Source organism: Mixophyes fleayi, chromosome 1 (assembly GCF_038048845.1).
Source record: "Mixophyes fleayi isolate aMixFle1 chromosome 1, aMixFle1.hap1, whole genome shotgun sequence".
NCBI lineage: Eukaryota > Metazoa > Chordata > Amphibia > Anura > Limnodynastidae > Mixophyes > Mixophyes fleayi.
Window position 1 is genome coordinate 450,078,621 of NC_134402.1, and position 21,354 is coordinate 450,099,974.

Sequence of the window (21,354 nt, forward strand, 5' to 3'; positions counted from 1 at the left end):
CAGCCTGATGTGACACTCCCCTTCTTCCTAGAAGTAGATGCCTCTAATGTGGGCTTAGGAGCCATTCTCTCCCAACGCTCGGAGCAACAAAAATTACATCCTTGTGCCTTCTACTCTCGGGGTCTTCTGCCCGCAGAGAAAAATTATACTATCGGGGACAAGGAGTTGCTGGCCATCAAAGCTGCATTAGAGGAATGGAGATACTTGTTGGAAGGAGCTCGCCATCCGGTGACGATCTTCACGGATCATAAGAACTTGTCATATTTGCAATCTGCCCAATGCTTGAACCCTCGTCAAGCAAGATGGTCTCTTTTCTTTTCCCGTTTTGAATTAATTATAACCTTCAAACCAGCCGCTAAGAACAAGAAAGCTGACGCTCTATCTCGAGCTTTTGTGACGTCCTCTGATGTAGAAGAGGTTCCCAACCATGCTATTCTAGACCCCAAATGTATTTCTCTGGCTGCTTCATCCACCAAGATGCTACCATTTGGGAAGACCCTCGTGCCTCCTACTCTGAGGAGGAAAATCCTTTCGTGGTTCCATGCCTCTCGTTTTTCTGGACACGCCGGTGAACACAAGACCTTTGAGATTCTCTCTCGAAGTTACTGGTGGCCTTCAATGAGGAGAGACGTCAAAGAGTTTATTGCTTCCTGTGATTTATGTTCTCAGTTCAAATCCTCCCGCAGAACTCCAGCAGGGTTGCTGCGACCACTACCCATTCCGTCCAAGCCTTGGACCCATATTAGTATGGATTTCGTTACTGATTTGCCACCAAGTAAGAATCACAATACTATTTGGGTAGTGGTAGACAGATTTTCGAAGATGGCCCATTTCGTCCCTCTGTCCGGTTTACCTTCCTCGTCTACTCTGGCTGAACATTTCATTAAAGAAATCTTCCGCATCCATGGATGTCCGTCTGAGATTGTGTCAGATAGAGGAGTACAATTCGTTTCCAGATTCTGGCGGGCCCTTTGTAAACCTTGGGCATACGATTAGCACTCTCATCGTCTTACCATCCGCAATCTAACGGACAAACGGAACGAGTCAATCAAGATCTTGAGACTTTTATAAGGATGTTCTCTTCAGCCAACCAAGACAACTGGGTAGAATTGCTTCCTTGGGCTGAATTCGCCCATAACAACATGTACCATGAGTCATCATCCAAAACTCCATTCTTTGTGGTCTACGGTCACCATCCGTCTTTTCCGGAATTTCCTGCCCTCCCGCCCACCCAAGTTCCTGCTGTGGAGACTGCTTGTCAGACCTTCAAAAATATCTGGTCTCAGGTCAAAACCTGTTTAAAGAAGACATCTAACAAATATAAGTCTTTCGCAGATAAGAAGAGGCGGGCTATTCCACCACTAAAAATTGGAGATCGTGTCTGGTTATCTACCAAAAATATTCGTTTGAAGGTTCCATCTATGAAATTCGCCCCTCGTTTTATTGGTCCATATAGGATCATTCAAGTTATCAATCCAGTATGTGTTAAACTTCTTCTTCCTAAGAATCTTCGGATTTCCAATGCCTTCCATGTGTCCTTGCTCAAACCTCTCATCATCAACCGTTTCTCGACTCCTCCCTCAGCACCGCAGCCAGTTCAAGTTCATCAGGAGGAGGATTTCGAGATTACTGAGGTATTGGATGCAAAAATTTTGCGAGGAGTCCTCCGTTTCCTCGTTCATTGGAAGGGCTTTGGTCCTGAAGAGCGTTCATGGATCAAAGCTGAAGATCTTAATGCTCCTGCCCTTCTGAAGAAGTTTTATTCCAAAAATCCGGACAAGCCCGGTTCCAGGCGTTCTGTGCCCACCTTTAAAAGGGGGGGTACTGTCACTCACCGGACTGTGAGTGCTTCTTCCCGGACATTTAGGAACCGTGGCCGTCCTCCATCCTGAGGGACTGCGCATGCGCAGCCCTTTCTAAACCTTCAGTGTATGTTCCTTTAACTTAATTGGCAGATCAGGCAACACTCCCTATATTAAGCACCTGTGGTCAACACCACGTAGCCTGATCTTGGAGTCTCATTCCCCATGAGTCTCTGAAGGTGTTCCTGTGTTTCCTCGTTTATTCAGCCCAGCTGATTCCTGTGGTTTCCAAACCACTTCTACCTCTGTGGTTTCCAAACCACTTCTACTACTGTGGTTCCCATACCACAGCTACCCCTCTGTGTATCATCGTGACTGTAAGCTGATTCCTATCCGCTGCCTCCGTGCACTACAGTCTTCTAACCACTTCAACTCTACCGTGTATTATTGGGACTGTTAGCTGATGCCTATCCGCTGCCTCCGTGCACTACAGTCTTCCATCCACATCCACTCACCTGTTCATCATCGTGACTGTTAGCTGATTCCTATCCGCTGCCTCCGTGCACTACAGTCTTCAACCTGCAACTCGTCTGTGTTTCATCATCGTGACTGTTAGCTGATTCCTATCCGCTGCCACCGTGCACTACAGTCTTCAACCTGCAACTCGTCTGTGTTTCATCATCGTGACTGTTAGCTGATTCCTATCCGCTGCCACCGTGCACTACAGTCTTCAACCTGCAACTCGTCTGTGTTTCATCATCGTGACTGTTAGCTGATTCCTATCCGCTGCCACCGTGCACTACAGTCTTCAATCTGCAACTCGTCTGTGTTTCATCATCGTGACTGTTAGCTGATTCCTATCCGCTGCCTCCGTGCACTACAGTCTTCAACCTGCAACCCGTCTGTGTTTCATCGTGACTGTTTGGCTGATTCCTATCCGCTGCCTCTGTGCGCTTCAGTCTTCAGTTCTTGTCAACTCTCCCGTGTTTCCTTGAGGCTGCTGCCACTATTGCTACCCGCTACTCTCCGTGATCAACAGTTCCAGTTCAACTCTGCTCTCCCGTGTCCCATCGTTACTGCACCTGCTGGTTGCTATTGGCTACCTCCGTGTTTCCGCAGAGACCCGCTGCTGCTACTCCTCAGCGCTACTCATCCATCTACTGCTGATCCGCTCTCCACGCTTTCCTGTGTTCCCTGCTGGTCTACCTACCTGTGCGCTGCACCTACTAGACCACCGCTTCACCCATCCAGGGACTTTGCATCCTGCCGGCCTCCTGCCGTTCAGGTATCTCTGCACTCCTGTCTGACTGCCTGCTTCTGAACCACGGTATGCATACTTCTCATTGACTGTGCTGTGTATTGCATACCTTGCTGGACTGTGTTGGTTCTCCTCTGGAGTCTGCTATCCACTGAGTCTATTGCCATCATTGACTGTGTTATCTCGTGCTGGATTACTTCAAGAGACTTTCTATATTGGCAGTGCTGTTCAGTCATATATACATATATATTGTGCATATTACTGTGGATCAAAGTTAAGGTGCCCGTGTATATCTTGTGTTGCAGTCTCTCCCCGTGCACCTCCTCACATATATATTCAGTGGTACAACTTGCTAGTGGCAGACCACTGACCCCTGTTTCCAGTTTCACCTGTTCCAGTATCCTCTCACATAGCAGTGGTACAACTTGCTAACGCAGACCACTGACTCCCTGGATACCTCCACTTGGATTCCATTCCTTCACTCAGACAGCGGTACAACTTGCTATCCGCAGACCGCTGACTCTCATCACCTCCTCGTTTCTGTTGGACATTCCTCCTCACTATAGCAGTGGTACAACTTGCTACCGCAGACCACTGACTACCTTCACGTGTCCTTTGTCCATACAGTTCCTCGTGTATTATTACCTCCATATTGCCAGTGCTGCTAGTCATAGACTTTCCTGAGCATCTCATCATCTGCTATTTCCTGTTCCGTGATCACCCTGCTACCAGAGTACCATATTACCACCTATACTGCTCTGGTAAGCCTATCACCTGGTGATCCCTGGGTAAAGACTCCTAGTGCCCGTGACACACTGTCTTCCATCTACAATCAAGCTTTAGCTCTTTATCCTAAAGATCTCATAGACTATAACAATATTACCAGTTTTAGCAGAACAAATGTTGCTAGTAACTAGAGATGGGCGGGTCCGGTTCTCCGAGAACCGAACCCACCCGAACTTTGGGTATCCGAGTACCGAGCTGAGCAGCTCGGTACTCTCCCGCCCATTCCGAATTCAAATCGAGGCCGAACGTCATTGTGACGTCGTCGGATCTCGGGGCTCGGTTCTCGCGATACTTCAACTTTATAAATACACGCCTCCACAGCAATCCATCGCCATTTGACAGAGGGAGAGAGCAGGGTGTAGTCATAGGCTAATTAGAGCAGGGACAGAGAATACAATATTGTTCTTGCAATTGCTCTAACCAAAATCGCTAGTGCAGAGAGGAGGATAGAGGTTTATTATTTTTTCTTCCTATTTGGCACTCCCCAGCGCTTTTGGGGTGTCCCCCATAATTGTGCATTAATATTTCTGGCTGTCAAAAGTCATATCTGTCAGCAGTATCTACTAAATAATTTTTAGCACTCCTCAGTGCTTTTGGGGTGTCCTCCCTAATTGTGCATTAATATTTCTGGCTGTCAAAAGTCATATCTGTCAGCAGTATCTTATCTACTAAATAATTTTTAGCACTCCTCAGTGCTTTTGGGGTGTCCTCCCTAATTGTGCATTAATATTTCTGGCTGTCAAAAGTCATATCTGTCAGCAGTATCTACTAAATAATTTTTAGCACTCCTCAGTGCTTTTGGGGTGTCCTCCCTAATTGTGCATTAATATTTCTGGCTGTCAAAAGTCATATCTGTCAGCAGTATCTACTAAATAATTTTAAGCACTCCTCAGTGCTTTTGGGGTGTCCTCCCTAATTGTGCATTAATATTTCTGGCTGTCAAAAGTCATATCTGTCAGCAGTATCTACTAAATAATTTTTAGCACTCCTCAGTGCTTTTGGGGTGTCCTCCCTAATTGTGCATTAATATTTCTGGCTGTCAAAAGTCATAACTGTCAGCAGTATCTACTAAATAATTTTTAGCACTTCTCAGTGCTTTTGGGGTGTCCTCCCTAATTGTGCATTAATATTTCTGGCTGTCAAAAGTCATATCTGTCAGCAGTATCTACTAAATAATTTTTAGCACTCCCCAGTGGTTTGCGCTCAGAATGGATTCAAAGCAGTCCACATATGATCTGAATGAGCAACCAGGTTCTGTCACCAGTCCTGATGTTAGTGTTCCCAGTACGTCATCTGGCCAAGGCGATGTCAAACAACAGAGTGTTTTCAAATTAGTGCAAAAAACAAAAACCAAAAAAAAATTTACTGTATTGAAGCGAAAAAGAAGTGTAACTGAGCAAAAGTTAAGTGACGATAAAAAAAAAATTGCAAGCATGCCATTCTACACACGCAGTGGCAAAGAGAGAATGAGGCCTTCACCTTTGGCTATTAGTGGCAGATCCCAAAAAGTTACCCAGCCTACAATTGGTGCACAACTACTGTTACGCGTCAAAGCCGAGCTGCAAGATAACAGTGAGGCATTACAGGAGAATATTTGCTCTGATTCACAAATGACAACAATCCCTGTGGAGAGTCCATCCAACAGTGGGATGTCTAATCGTGAGCATTCTGCTGATGTGTGCCTTAATAGCCCGAGTGTAGCCGGTGATACCCAAATTGAGGATGCCACTTTGGAATTAGAAGAGGATGAGGGGGAGATTTGTGTAGGCGACGAGGGCGCTAATGATGATGTTGATGATTATGATGCAGACAGATACCAAATTGCCTTTCTCAATTTCTATTTATATTCTAGATTATATAACGGCTGAATAGTTTTCTATTTTACTCCTAGTGGAGAGAGGATCTGATGCAGACAGATACCAAACTGCCTTTGTCCATTTCAATTTATATTGTACAGTATATAACGGCTGAATTTATTAGTATTTTATACAAGTGGAGGGGGGCCTAGAGAGACAGAAACCAAACTGGCTTTCTCCATGTCAATTAATATTGTACAGTCTATAACGGCTGGATTTTTTTGTATTTTATACAAGTGGAGGGGGGCCTAGAGAGACAGAAACCAAACTGGCTTTCTCCATGTCAATTATTATTGTACAGTCTATAATGGCTGAATTTTTTAGTATTTTATACAAGTGGAGGGGGGCCTTGAGAGACAGAAACCAAACTGGCTTTTTCCATTTCTTTACATATTTAACTATAAGTGTAGGGTGTAATATACATTCAAAGACGATGGCTGCATTGCCAATATGCATAGATGGAGAGGAAGACAATCTGTTTTGTGTGTAGAATAGGCCTACCAACGAAGAATTAAACTGTTTTTTTGGATGATTTATTACCTCAACAATTAGATTACTTGTCTCTAAAACAGTTGGAGCACTAAATTGGGTTAATTTAGGCCCAAAAACATGGATTTTCCAAAAAAATAGCAAAACAAAACCAAACAAAACCAAAACCAAAACCAAAACACGCAATGGCAGTTTTGCAAAACCAAAACCAAAACCAAAACACGACGGTAATCCAGATCCAAAACCGAATCCAAAACCAAAACACGGGGGTCAGTGACCATCTCTACTAGTAACATTGGTTTGAAACTTTATTTGTTGTAAAATTGCAGGGATTACCCCATATATATTATTGCATATTTTCTTCTTACTCACGATATTGTCATTTTTCAGTGCTTAGAAACTTGTATTCATTGATTATGTTATATTATAATATTGTGGCCATTGCTAGGAGTATTGCGTTAATAAAAAACTTGGATTTTTGATGGTATCGCAACAGTATTTTTCAATTAACAAAAGGGCAATGAGATTAGACTTATTTTTCTGCACAATTTTACGCTTCTTTGTTATCCCTAGACAGAAATTATATTTTTGGTTCACTGCTTTTACTCTCCGGTGTATCTGGTTTTTATTTAGATAAAATGTATTAGTTTTCTCTGTTTGCGGGAGAGTTTATCTATATATAGCTATATAACATATTTATTGATCATTAAATAAATCATTGATTTATTGACCAGACCGGTGATTATAAACAAGAATATATAAGTCCTTCACACTTATAAAAGCATGGACGAATTCTGTATTAAAGCAGCAGCAAAACGTACAGTTACCAGGACAGATAAGGCCAAAATGAGTAACTATAGTTTTGGCACAAGTAAGTCCAATTCCACTCCCCCTTTGCACATACAACAAGACAATCTGGAGGATGAGAGTGGACTTCTCCCACTAGTAATGCTGAAGACATTATACTTACTTTACAAAATATGTCAGAATGCCACACCAAACAACTACAATGACTCCAAGAAATATTATATAACCTAGAGATTGAAAACCAAAGGAATAACCTCCGGTTCATAGGAATTCCAGAACAAATTATAGGTCAAGAACTATTTTCATATCTGACTTTACCAAAACTTTAATAATAGCCCTGATAAAATTGCTATCACTTCAAATAAAAAGAACCCATAGCTTGGGCCAAGAAAGAGAAACACCACCTTGAAATAATTACACCCCCACTAGGCTCTCCTGCTGCAAGCCCTAGTCCACATCTGCACTTCCTAAATAAGACAACACATATTTTAGGATAGTACTCGATTTTAAATGTGCAGAGGTAAAATTTCTTGACTAACAATTCGATAATTTAATTGTTAAACATACATTTACTCTAACTTTTTTTTGGAGATAGAAGTTATGATTCTCCTGTTATTGACTTTGGAAAGGAAAATATCAGAATAACTGTTGAAGCTAAAATGTTCAAATTCAATGTTTACTCTGTGACACATATATGAAGATACATGGATATCAAATTGAAATGTCTCTCAGATTTGTTGTTTGCTAGCATAAATTTTCTGAAACATCGGTCAGACTATTCGTCACGCCTCTAAGGGGGTATGTTAGTTAGTCATGTTATCCTCACAAACTACTCCCCTGTCTCCCACTCACACTATCCTCTTGGAATATTGGTTGTCCCAATTCTCCATAACAAAGTAACAACACACCTCAAAAGATCTAAAACAGATATGGCATACTTGCAGGAGACACACTGGAGAGACATGGACAATTCCACCTTTTGTGATGGTTGGATAGGTGACTCTAATTCATCTCCTTTCCACACCAAACACAGGGGGGTCTTGATTGTAGTTGCTAAACAGCTCCAATACACAATCCTAGATAATATTGTGCACAGGGCCCGATTAAGGGTTCCAGCCGCTCTAGGCTATTACCGCCCCAGCGCCCCCCCTCCCCCAAAAATAAGAATTCGCCAGCATTCAAACTTAGACAGATTGTGCATTCTCTCTTACCTGTTCTTGCTCTTCTCTGTTCCCTGTTCTTGCAGCTTTGTTGTCTTCTAGTTGGCTTCTGGAAAGTTGGGATCCTGTTTTGAAAATATGCAGCAATTGTATTATAATGCTGAATGATTATGCTTCAAAACACAACAGTCCATTATGGCCAGGTCAAACTACCCCATAGCACAGGCATATGTAGGCAATAAAATATATGAAAACTGTTGTCAAAGAGCTATAATCAAATATAAACCTCTGTCAGACCCACCTGACTAAAATTTAGCTTTTCTAATGACCCTAGAACCACAGAGACCATCCTCATAACCGCCACACAATACAAAGTTTTTGCCCCCCCAAAGCTGCTCTAATTTTTTTAAATAGTTCCCTCAACCATTTCATCAGCCCCGTTCAGCCTCTTCACCTGCCCCCTTAGCCTCTTCACCTGCCCTTGTAGCCTTTTCACCTGCCCCTTTAGCATTGTTACATACCCCCATTAACCTCTTCACCTGCCCCTTTAGCATTGTCAACTGCCCCTTTAGCTTCTTTACCTGCCCCCTTTAGCCATTTCACCTGCCCTTGTAGCCTTTTCACCTGCCCCTTTAGCTTCTTCACCTGCCCCTATTAGCTTCTTTACCTGCCCATATTAGCGTCTTCACCTGCCCCTTTTAGCTTCTTTACCTGCCTCTATTAAATTCTTCATTCGCCCCTTTAGAACTATCTGCTCCCATTAGCATTGTTATCTGCCCCTTTACCATTGTTACCAGCCCCTCCGCCCCCAGACATTAGGACTTACCTGCTGTTCTGGCGCAGCAGTCTTCTCTCCAGCCGCCCAGCGCTATACATGACAGACAGTCTGGCAGCGATCGCTGCTAGCTGCCTGTCAGCACGGCCGCGGGCACTTCTTACTGTGGTCACGTGAGGTGTGGAGGTCCTGATCTCACGTGACCAGAGTAAGAAGCTCCCGCTGCCGCACTGACAGGTAGCTAGCAGCGATCGCTGCCAGACTGCCTGTCATGTATTAGTGACAGTCGGGCCGTCAATGCCTCAATAAAAAAAAATGGCAGGGAATTGTTTTTTTTTCTCGGCGACGTTGCGCCCCCCAGGCTCCAGCGCCCCAGGCTGCAGCCTGATCAGCCTATTGGTTGATCAGGCCCTGATTGTGCACCCAGAAGGCAGATACATAATAGCTAATATCTGAATCAACAACACAAAATTCACTGTTATCAACATATATGCCCCTAAATCCACACAACAAGAATTCTTCCAGCATCTATCACAGACGATATTGCAACTATACACCTAATATTATTAGTGGTGGCAACTTTAGCTCTGTGGCTGATCCCTAACTGGATCTCAGACCCCCTTTGTGGAGTCGTTGACCCATTGAGACTATTAAACCCCACATTTATTCTATTTCAATGTCCATCAATCCTTCTTGAAGATTCACTATATTCTAATAGCAAATAATCTAATGTTACTAATACGTGAAACAATAGTGAATATAGTAATATCAGATCACGCCATCATAATGGTTTCACTTCAGCTATCTCAGTCCAGCCAAAAAACTCAGCACTGAAGATTTCCTTCACATTTGTACAACTCAGACCAATTTAAGCACGATCTCAAACAAAAATGGTCGGAGTACCTGGATGACAATGTTGACCGTTGTGAAGAATCTATTTTGTTCTGGAAAGCTCCAAAGCAATCATAAGGGGCCACATAATTACTGATCACAACAAACTTATGACGAGAGAATATGGAGCTCTTCATAAAGCAGCAGCTCATAGCTATAAGGATTATGTATCTAACCCTATGGATGGTAAGTTTAACATTTATACAGAAGCGCACCAATTACTAGAAAGTTTTCTAACTGTTCAAGCAAAATCACAAATCGATTTTGCTGAAAAAAATTCCGCTTGGGAAATCAAGCTGGAAAACTACTGGCCAATATGGCAAAATCATATACAGTGCCTGTTAAAATTTCCTTTTGTCCCATTACACCATGGAAATTGAAATAGATTAAATCTATTTTTTTACAGCTTTATTTACAAATTTAGCCATACAACATTCAACTAGTGAAAAAAAGGCAACCATTCTGTAAATTAATAAAAAGAGGAAAATCTAGAATTTCAGGATATGAGAAGTGATCAATACCCTGATTTAATATTGTCGAAATCGTATAATTGGATGAAAGAAAGTGCATTGATTAATTGTTACGAGCCGCGGCGGCTACGGGCACCACCGTGACTCGCTTCCTCTCAGGCATAGCGTCCCGGCCGTTGTCTTGACGATCGGGACGTCCCTTCCCCATGGTCCCGGCAGTTGCCAAGGCAACGGTCGGGACGCTCTCAGCACCGCGTCATGGCATCTAGGGCAGCCGGGCACGCGCGCACTCTAATGTAGTTTATAGCCCAGCTGGGCTGATTATCTCCTGCTGTGCAGGACATTTTCCATTGGCCCCTATCTATGTATAAGGCAGGAAGGGACAAGCCCTTCTTCTGTGCATACTACCCTGCTGTGTCTTTGCTGCTGTGTCTTTGCTCCATGCTTGCCATTGAACCTGATTATTGTTGCTGACCCTTTGCCTGGATACTGACCTTGTTGATTGCTTGTGACCCTTGACCTATTGCCTGATTCTGATTCTCCTTATTGCCTGTGACCCTGAACCTTTGCTCGGATACTGACACTGCCGTATTACCTGTGACCTGTTTGACCCCTGGCCCGGACCTAGGTGCTAGCGTTTACTGGCTTCCCTCAAAACCTCTGCCGGTATCTTCACTCTATTTCTACGTGTACACCAGCGCTACGTTCTCAGGCTATCAGCTCCTACTACTAGAGTACAAGACCTGGGGGCATCAGAGTACCTGTGAGCGCACCTAGCTCTATGGGATAAGTGGTTCCTATAGGTGAAGACCTCTGAAGCGGTCCTAGGAGCTGATACCTGGGGCGTGAGTCATAACATTTATATTGTTTTACTGTGTGATTGCCATCAGTACGCCACGTGTTATGTGTCATGGCGCGATCGCACGATAAAACACTCATGCATACACTCGCACATTCACATTCATTTATTTATATATATTTCATATTCATAATGGTTGCATTCCACAGTCGTTTTTGAGCAGATGGTATTTGGTTTATATCTATATATATTATAAGGTTATATGTACACTTTAGTGATATTTAAGGTCAGGTTACAGGAAACACATCATGTTTAGTATCATTCTAATCCCTAATTTATTCGCAGACATCTGGTGCAATCGACAAACAGAATGCACATTGCATATGGTAGTTATAGATTGTAGGAAATAAATGATTAGAATGATATTGTCTATGTGGTGTAAATAGACTAGTTTAAACTGGATTCTGGGTGGGAAAATCGAAGTCGTCATCTGGAGAGTAGACCCCCACCCTTGGAATGTTGACCCCCACCCTTGGAGGAGGTTGTTTGAACTGATCTATGACCTGCATTACACTAGACCCTCCTGAAGCCTGGACCTATAGAAGCAAGCCACATCATCTGTATTGTTTTCTCTGTCTCACTCAGTGTATATATACAGCTCCCTGGGACCAGCTAAAACAGTCATCACTGACCACAGTCTTCTGGACTGAATGACTGTCTAACTGGATCCAGCAGATTGCGCAGTGTATGTATGTATGCATTTGGTATCAACTGTATTGTACTTGTTGATTGGAACTGCTAAAGCTTTTTGCTAAATAAATTGCTTGTGCTTTGGAACCACATAAATCGCTTAGACAATGCTCATTGAAAAACAATAAAAATACTTTAATAATACTTAGTAATTACAGCCATTAGTCTGTTTGGATATGTCTCTATCAGCTTTGTACATTTAGATTGGGGAATATTTGCTCATTATTCCTTGCAGAATTGTTTATATTCAGTTAAATTTCGTGATGAGCAGCGGTAGACTGCTCTTTTCGAGTCCATCTATTGATATTCTATCGGATTTAAGACAGGGCTCTGACTTGGCCAGCCAGGGACATTCATCTTCCTATCTTTAAGCCTCTTCATTGTTTTCTTGCTGAATGTTTACAGTCGTTGTCGTGCTAGAAGGTGAACCACCTGGTTATCTTCACCTAGCAGAGGGACGCAGATTTTACTTAAGAATTTGGGCATACTTGGCAGCATCCATCTTCCCTTCTATCATGATCAATCGCCCAGTCCCTGCTGCAGAGAAAAATCCCCAATATGTAATGTTGCCACCACCATGCTTTACAGTGGGTATGGTGTGTTTTGGGTTGTGTGCTATCTTTGTTTTGCGTCAAACATTATGCTTGGACTTAATTTCAAAATGTTCTGTCTTGGTCTCTTCTGACCATACAATCTTTTGCCTCAGATTATTCCAAGTGTGTTTTTTTTTCCAAATCTCAAACAAGACTGTGGGCCTGATGTAGAGTAGGGTGCAATTTACACTGAAATCACAAGTGTAAATTGCATTCCTTAATTTACACAGGATTCCAAGTAGCACAGATCTTTAGATCCGTGCAAGTCAGAAAACTATGCAAGTTGTACAAACACATCTCTTTATCTGCCTTATGGGTCGGTGTGCATGATATACAGGGGCAGGCTGGGCTGGGGGTCAGGGGGGCATCTGCCCCCTAGGCCGGTCCCATAGTGTGTTACCTTGGGCTGGGTCACTGGGCCACCTGCATTTTTTGCCCTTTAAAATAGGCTGCTGAGTCTAGCTTTGCCCCCCAGGCTGAAATTTGCCAGCCCTCCCCTGATGATATAGTGTATTAGTCAGAGCGTCTCTGTAAAGAAGATAAATTAATAAATTAACTAATGTGAAAAAAGAAAAAAATTGTGCCTCTCACCCCCAAACAGCACAAGGGTTGGTTATGCTATTTGGGAAGGGCTACACAACTTTTTTTTTTAAGTGTAATTATTTATTTACTTCTTTTTTTAAAACAGCAAGTTCTATTGCACCAGGAAAAAGAACCCGCAAAAGATACATCTGCTAGAGACCTATCTGCGGCTGCTTTCAACTCAGCATAGATTGTAAAATGTGTGAACACATCTTTACATTGCTAGGCTCACCCACTACCTAAGCGCAGAGTTGTGTAAAGGGGGAGACCCGTCTCAGTCAGAGTGCAAACTGAGACGGATCCTTGGCTAAAAGCTTTTTTTGTGCTGAACAGTAGGAAATGTGTTCGACCTTTTTCAATAGAGTCTTCTTTTTTGCCACTCTGCCATACAGGGCAATTTTGCATAAAGCTCATGAAATAGACACATGCACAGACTGACCAATCTTAACTATAAAGACTTGTAAGTCCATCAAAATTGTCATTGGCCTCTTTGTAGCTTCCTTGATCAATATCCTCCTGGCTCTGTCAACCAGTTTGGAAGGACAGCCTGATCTAGGCAAGGTGTTGGTGTTGCCATTCACTTCTTAATGATGCTTTGAATGGTACTCAAAATCTTTTTGTATCCTTCTTCTAACTTATGCCTTTCCACAAACTTATCATGTAGCCCTTTCACTCATGGTAAAATCTTTGCCAAACCATGCATTACTAGTAAAGGAACAGTTTTATTCTGAAAAAAAATGAAAACCACTACAAATAAGGTCAGGTGGTATCAATGAGCCTGTTTTGTGATCTGGAAGATCATTGGTTGTACTTACAGCAAGTTTATAATAGTTACTCTAAAGGTATGATCACTTATCCAACACAGATATTTTTGTAATTAAATGTAATTCAATTATATTAATTGTTAAGAATGTTTGTAAATATAATTTCACTTTCATGTTGAGGGTTATAATGTATAAATGCATCTGGAAAAGTTTGATTTAATTCATTTCAATTTCCATGGTGCAATGTGACTAAAGGTAATGATTTTGACAGGGTATGATGATTTCTATAGGCACTGTAAATTGAGAGTTTTGTAGCTCTTAAATCAGCACACCCCCCCACACTAATGATTAAATCAGAGAAAATTGTTGAAGCTTTGCAGAAATATGACTTGACATTGTATAGAGCTACACCATGCCATTCATTTACTGAATAAGCTTCTGAGAGAGGCAGATCTTCCTGTGGTGACCAGGAAGGTGCTGGAGGTAAATGTAACAATTCAAGAAATAAATTCAGCAATCACAAACAGAGCCCTCAGGACTGAATGGTTTCACATTGATTGATTACAAATGGACTTTGTACTTTGTACACATTGCCAGAGTTATTCTGCAAAACAATGAGGGAGCATTCATCTTACCCCTCCTTTAATGCAGTACATACTATACTTATAGCCAAACCAGGAATAGACCCCCAGCTATAGTTATCTTATTGACCCATCACCCATTTCAATTTAGATTTTAAGTTATTGGCAAAAATTATGGTCAGCAGAATTCAAGCTATCCTCCCCTCTTCATTGCCAATATCACAGGCCACCACTCTGTAAACGGAGTTCGAATTGCAATTGCAGCAGTTGTGCCATCATCCTCACACCATATATCAAATATGCTTCTTAGTTTGGATGCTCAGAAAGCATTGGACTAGGTCTCATGGCCTACCTCATACGTACATGAGGTTTTACGCCATAGACAATTTGGTAATGAATTTACCGGTTTTCTACAATTCACCCAGCACTTCCCTGTTGATCAATAGTGTGATGGGAGACAGGATTGAAATGACCAGAAGCACACACCATTGCTTATAAATTTAGTTTTAGACCCTATGCTTAGCACATTACATAATTGTCATTTGTTACAAGGAATAAAAGTTGTGAACAGGGAGATAAAGAAAATAGCTTTTGCCGACGATACCTTGATTTACATCTCCAAACCTGAAGTTTCACTTAGGCCTCTTATAAGTAAGATTGCTCAATTTGGATCTGTTTCAGGTTTTATAGTTAATTTTGAAAAAACAACTGCATTATATCTGAGAGAAGGATCCACACGCACAACTTGGGCGAAGGACTCAAACATCAGATGGGCAAAATCGTTCAACCAATTCCTGGGCATAAAGTTGCTGAAAAATATTAATCCTCTGTACTTGTTAAACATAGTTCCAAAAATAGAGAATGAGGGGGAGGATTGAGACGTCTGTGTTTCTCGTTTGGTGGTAGGCCAAATCTACTAAAAATTATGATATTTGTAAAATTACTGTACACCTACAAGTTTTGTCTATCTTGGTAAAGCGAAAAAGTGCCACTGAAATAGGCTATTGCACAACTTTATTTGGAGAAACAAAAAACAAGATAGGACTTACAAAACTCCAGCAATCTAAAACAAATAGAGGGATTAGTCTAACTAATGTATGCCATATATGTCTAGTCAAGCTGCTCAGATACGATACTTAAGAGATTGAATACACAATGCTGAAATCTACACTTCATCATATATCTCTACATAAATGTTTCATCACAGAAATCAGTTTAATAGTGTTTTTACATCTACATGATCAAGACGTCACAAATCATATACTTAAATAATCCTATACCTATGACCACACACAAATCTTGGCACCAGTTACGCCATAAAATTCACCTAAACCTATATGTATTCATACATCTTCCTCTCCTGGGAGGCACAAATTTCCAGGACTGCATGGCTTCCTATCACTTCACGCTACGGGACAGAGAGGGTATTAAAATTATTAAATATCTCATAGACAAAAACAGATAGATGGCCATTGACATCTGCACAAGCATCAAGAAATTCCAACAATGCCAACTTTATATAAGTACAGTGATGAGAATATTTTTTTGACTGAGATAAACCACTTGACATTATCGAAGCCAGTTACAAAACACAATCTCAACCCATTACTCTCTGTTACACCAACAATGTAGTTATGACAAATTAAAGACAGGACAATCTCAATGGACAGAATTTTTCCAAAACTTAAAAACTGCTACCTTATTATATGCATTAGCAGATTCAGTCATAATTCTATAAGTGATGACGTATGCAGAGATGTTTTTAAATATATATTACAGAGCTTATCTTTCACCCCTCTCATAGATTTCAGATTGGTCTAGCCTCAACTCATTTATATTAAAACTGTGGTTCTCCTAGAGTGGATTTAACACATAGTTTATGGGAATTCCCACCAATTAAGAACTTGTGGACCCAGGTCTGAAGGTTCTCTAATGACCATTTGGTACAAAGGGGTCATAAAAAGCTACTTCTTGCAAAAACAACAACAGCAAGAAAGAGCATATTCCAGTACTGGGCTCAGAACATTACCCCTCCTCTTTCACTATTTAGAGAGAAACGTTTCCACATATTTTGTATGGACTGGATCTAAACCTCATAACAAAAAGAAACCAAAGTTTTATAGATATGACCCAAGAAATTTTTAAAGTAGGTATAGAAATGCTTCTACCGTACTACTTCGTAAATGTATTGACAATCCACCAATAGTGCTAATGTCAAAGGAGTGAGTGATATTAATTCTTAGGCTGAAACACCCACGTGTCTCCTTATCAGTTTATTAATTTGTCAACTTGTTAATTCTTCTTCATAAATAAATGAGAGATGAGCTATTGTTACAAGATGTTTATTCTTTATTAGTCACGGATTGTTAAAACACTTGCTGCAATACTGATTTTCAACAATTGTATTAAATATGTTATTTTATATCTTTTAAGCTTCCATAAAATATATTTAAAAAATTAAAACAGTTCTTTATATTCTGTATAATCTTTTCTACAACTCCTAGCCATGGCCGGATCATCCATTATACAAACCAAGCTTCCGTCATGTCCTATTGGACAACGAGGGGCCCGGACTACTCTAATCTATTTTTATGTGGTTTTATTTCTACAAATGGAGGAGTAGATGGTGACCCAAACCAGTATCCTACCTAGGACCACATGGGTTGTTAATCCCTTAATCCATTTTTGCTCCTCTCATATCAGTGTTGCTCCCTGAGAGCAAGTTCTGAATATGTAACCCATGAAGAGGTTTAATAACATGGTGCAAAGAGCATTCATGTGCTGCAACCCATAGCAACCAATCAGGTGTCAGCTTTTAACTATCAATCAGTACCATTAGGTGAGCCATGGTTTAGGGAATGTAATGTTTTTCCCTGTGGCTCTGCTGCACTGAGTTCTGACATGAGCAGCAACTGGCAGCTGATGCTCCACAAGGTCTGTGATACGCTGTCCCCCTTATTTTCCTTGCTACCTGTGAAGATAAGGAGGGAGAGGGAGAACTTGACATCTTGTATTATATTATTTGCTTATTTAAATGCATAATTTATTTAATGGGTATAAATGGTGCACCAGGGAAAATACTGTGGGTGTGTGGCCAGAGAGTAGACGACAAGGTGAGTGATTAACTAGCACGCTCTCAAACCAACTTCTGTTATACCCATGCATGTATAAGGTAGGTGATATATATGTACACACACACACACACACACACACTGGGGTGCCGAGATGGGGGGGGGGGCGGTTATTGATTACCGGGGCCCAGACTACCAACATATTTTCTCTATTTTCTCATCTACTAATTCAGTTTTTTTTCTCTGCTGTTTTTTGTGTGTGTATTTCCTGGGAAGGGGGTATTGGGGCGTGGGAATGTCAGGCAGGCAGTCCATGTGGTCTCTGCCTAGGCTGTCAAGTCACATACTACAAATTACGGCAGTGTAATTCATTCATGGAATATTGTACTACAGCTTACCCCGCAGTGAGTACTATGCGATGTGACAGCCTATGCAGGGACCACACAGGCTGCCTGCATCCATCTCCATACGGCAGTGGCTAGATACCGGTTACTGTGACATCAGCAGATCATGTGACGGCAGCACATGGTACACAGTGCAGATGGGCTTGCTGAATATCTTCCCTTTCCTGTGCTGTGCAGTGAAGAAAAAGGTAAGAAGAATGGGTGATGCGATGGGGAGAGCGCATCATGTGTTATTACAGCTGCTGGACAGAGGGGTTATGTGTTATTAAAGCTGCTGGGCAGAAGGGGTTCATGTGTGAGTAATTTTACTGGACACAGGGGGAGCATGTGTAAGTAAAGCATGTGGGCAGAGGGTACATGTGTGAGTAATGTTGTTGGGCACAGGGGGGCATGTGTAAGTAAAGAATGTGGGCAGAGGGTACATGTGTGAGTAATGTTGCTGGGCACAGGGGGGCATGTGTAAGTAAAGCATGTGAACAGAGGTTACATGTGTGAATAAAGCATGTGGGCAGAGGGTACATGTGTAAGTAAAACTGATGGGCATTTCTGTAATGTCAGTGCTACAGAGCTCCGTCCCTAGACTATGTGATCCCTGTAGCACCAAAGGATTGTATTCTCTAATGAGGATATATTAAATTATTCCTTGTCTTGCGCTTTCACCTCTTAGGAACGCCCACAGTGATGCACAGCAACACCCCCAATGGTATGGCCAAACCCCTTTGGCAGTGCCCCACCTCTACAAGGCGGCACATAGGTTTCCCTTCTATCGACTATAAGGGGGCCCCATGAAGTTGCTGTATCGGGGCCCAAAATTTCTCTTGGCGGCCCTGGATACATACTTAGAATTCCAAATACGACTTTGTTCTTATTTGATGTATGCACATTTGTTTTTTAATTATTACATTCTTGTATTTATTACACTATAGGGCAATTTTATTTTTTCTGTTTAATATATGTGTATTCTTTGAGTAACCAAATAATGAGGAAGGACTGTTTGGTGGAACTGACAGATCCCAATATAAGCTATTTCCGAATTGTCTGTATATAGTGGTGTTTTGAATAGACACATTACACTATTACACTATTAGGCGCCCTCTCTTTTAATTTACAGATTGCTGAATACAAGTGAGGAGGCTCCCAAGTGGATAATGACTGTATGGAACCATTCCTCTTAGAAAACAAATCTGTACAAATAGGACATTCCCCCATCCACTCCACGCATGTCTAGATATGTACAAGCAACAGCCATTTTTGAAGAGGCCACACCCTGTTTGAGCACCACAAGTTGTTACAGTTTCAGAAAAATCTGAATCATACGTAGGTATGCGTGATAACTTGGATGGCGTTTTGTTAATGGTAAATATGTTTGCAGTGGTAAATTGTTATGGGTTACAGCCTGTCACTTTAAAATCTAAGAGCACTATGGGATAGGAAAAACACTGGAAATAAAAAAGCTGATGACTGCTGTTGTTTTTCTCTGTCAGACCCTCCAACATGACCTCTTGCACCAGTGACAAAATGTTCTACTCCTCAACTATTTACTCCACTTAGTTTAATCTTTCAGTTATTTGTACTGAATGAATGAATTAATATTTAACAACGCCCCTCTCATTAACTAATTATCACAAGCTTAGAAGCTGCAATAGCAAAGTAATAGGAGAGTTTGGGAGCAGAGTTTTCAGTATTTGGTGAAAGAGATGATGTTATAGGCTCTGTTCTGTGCAGTCACCCATATTGTATATATTATATACAATAGTAGTTACATAGTAGTTAATGACGTTGATTTAAAACACAAGTCCATTAAAGTCAACCTTTAATAAATTATGAGTTGATCCAGAAAAACTCAAAACAAATGTTCTACTTGAATATATTTGTACACATAAAATACCTGTAAGGCAGCTTTTCTCGACTACCAAGTTTGTCATTATAATTTAACCCATTCAATCTTTTTATTAAAAAAAATGTAGCATATCTTGGAACCCTCTCAAGTTTTCCTATGTTGTTTTATACTAGAGATGGTCACTGACCCCCGTGTTTTGGTTTTAGTTTTGGATCTGGGTCACCGTTGTGTTTTGGTTTTTGGTTTTGGTTTTGCACAACCGCCATTCTGTGTTTTGGTTTTGGTTTTGTTTGGTTTTGTTTTGCCATTTTTGAAAAAAATAAAAAAAATTTGGTCTAAAATAACCTAATTTAGTGCTCAACAAGTATCTTGGATAAGTGAGGTAATTCTAAAGCTAATAAATTAGCCAAAAAACAGTTTAATCCCTGGTAGGCCGTCCTTAATGCGAACACTTGCCTGCAAATTATACAGACAAGCCTGGTTGTCTACCTTCTCCATCTTTGATTATTGGCAATGTAGCCATCGTCTTTGGGTGTATATTACACCCTTCACTTGTAGTTGAATAGAAAAAAAGCAGCCTGCATAGACTGTGGAATTAGAAAGTAAAAATAAATGGACCACGGTAGTTGGTGGCTATCTATGCCCCCCCCCCCCCCGCCCTCCACTTGAAGTTGAATAGAAAAAAAGCAGCCTGCATAGACTGTGGAATTAGAAAGTAAAAATAAATGGACCACGGTAGTTTGGTGGCTATCTATGCCCCCCCCCCCGCCCTCAACTTGAAGTAGAATACAAAAAAAGCAACCTGCATAGACTGTGGAATTATAAAGTAAAAATAAATGGACCACGGTAGTTTGGTGGCTATCTATGCCTCCCCCGCCCTCCACTTGAAGTTGAATAGAAAAAAAGCAGCCTGCATAGACTGTGGAATTATAAAGTAAAAATAAATGGACCATGGTAGTTTGGTATCTGTCTGCATCAGACCCCCTCTCCACTAGGAGTAAAATAGTAAACTATTCAGCCGTTATAGAGTCTAGAATATAAATAGAAATTGAGAAAGGTCATTTGGTGTCTGTCTGCATCATAATCATTAACATCATCATTAGTGCCCTCGTCGCCTACACAAATCTCCCCCTCATCCTCTTCTAATTCCAAATTGGCATCCTCAATTTGTGTATCACCAGCTACACTCGGGCTGTTCAGGCACACATCAGCCGAACTGCTGAAAGGGCCCTTCTTCATGGGTACACTAACAGAATTCTCACGAGTAGACATACCACTGTTGGATGGACTCTCCCCAGGGATTGGTGTCATTTCTGATTCAGGGCAAACATTATCCTCTAATGCCTTACTGTTATCTTGCAGCTCGGCTTTGACGCGTAACAGTAGTTGTGCACCACTTGTAGGCTCGGTAACATTTTTGGATCTGCCACTAATAGAGAAAGGCGAAGGCCTCATTCTCTCTTTGCCACTGCGTGTGTAGAATGGCATGTTGGCAATTTTTTTTTTATTATCACTTAACTTTTCCACAGTTACACTTCGATTTCGCTTCAACACGGTATTTTTTTTTTCGGTGTGTGTTTTTTTGGCTGATTTCAAAAAACTGTGTAGTTTGACATCGCCTTTCCCAGATGACGTACTGGTAACACTACCATCAGCACTGGTGACAGAACCTGGTT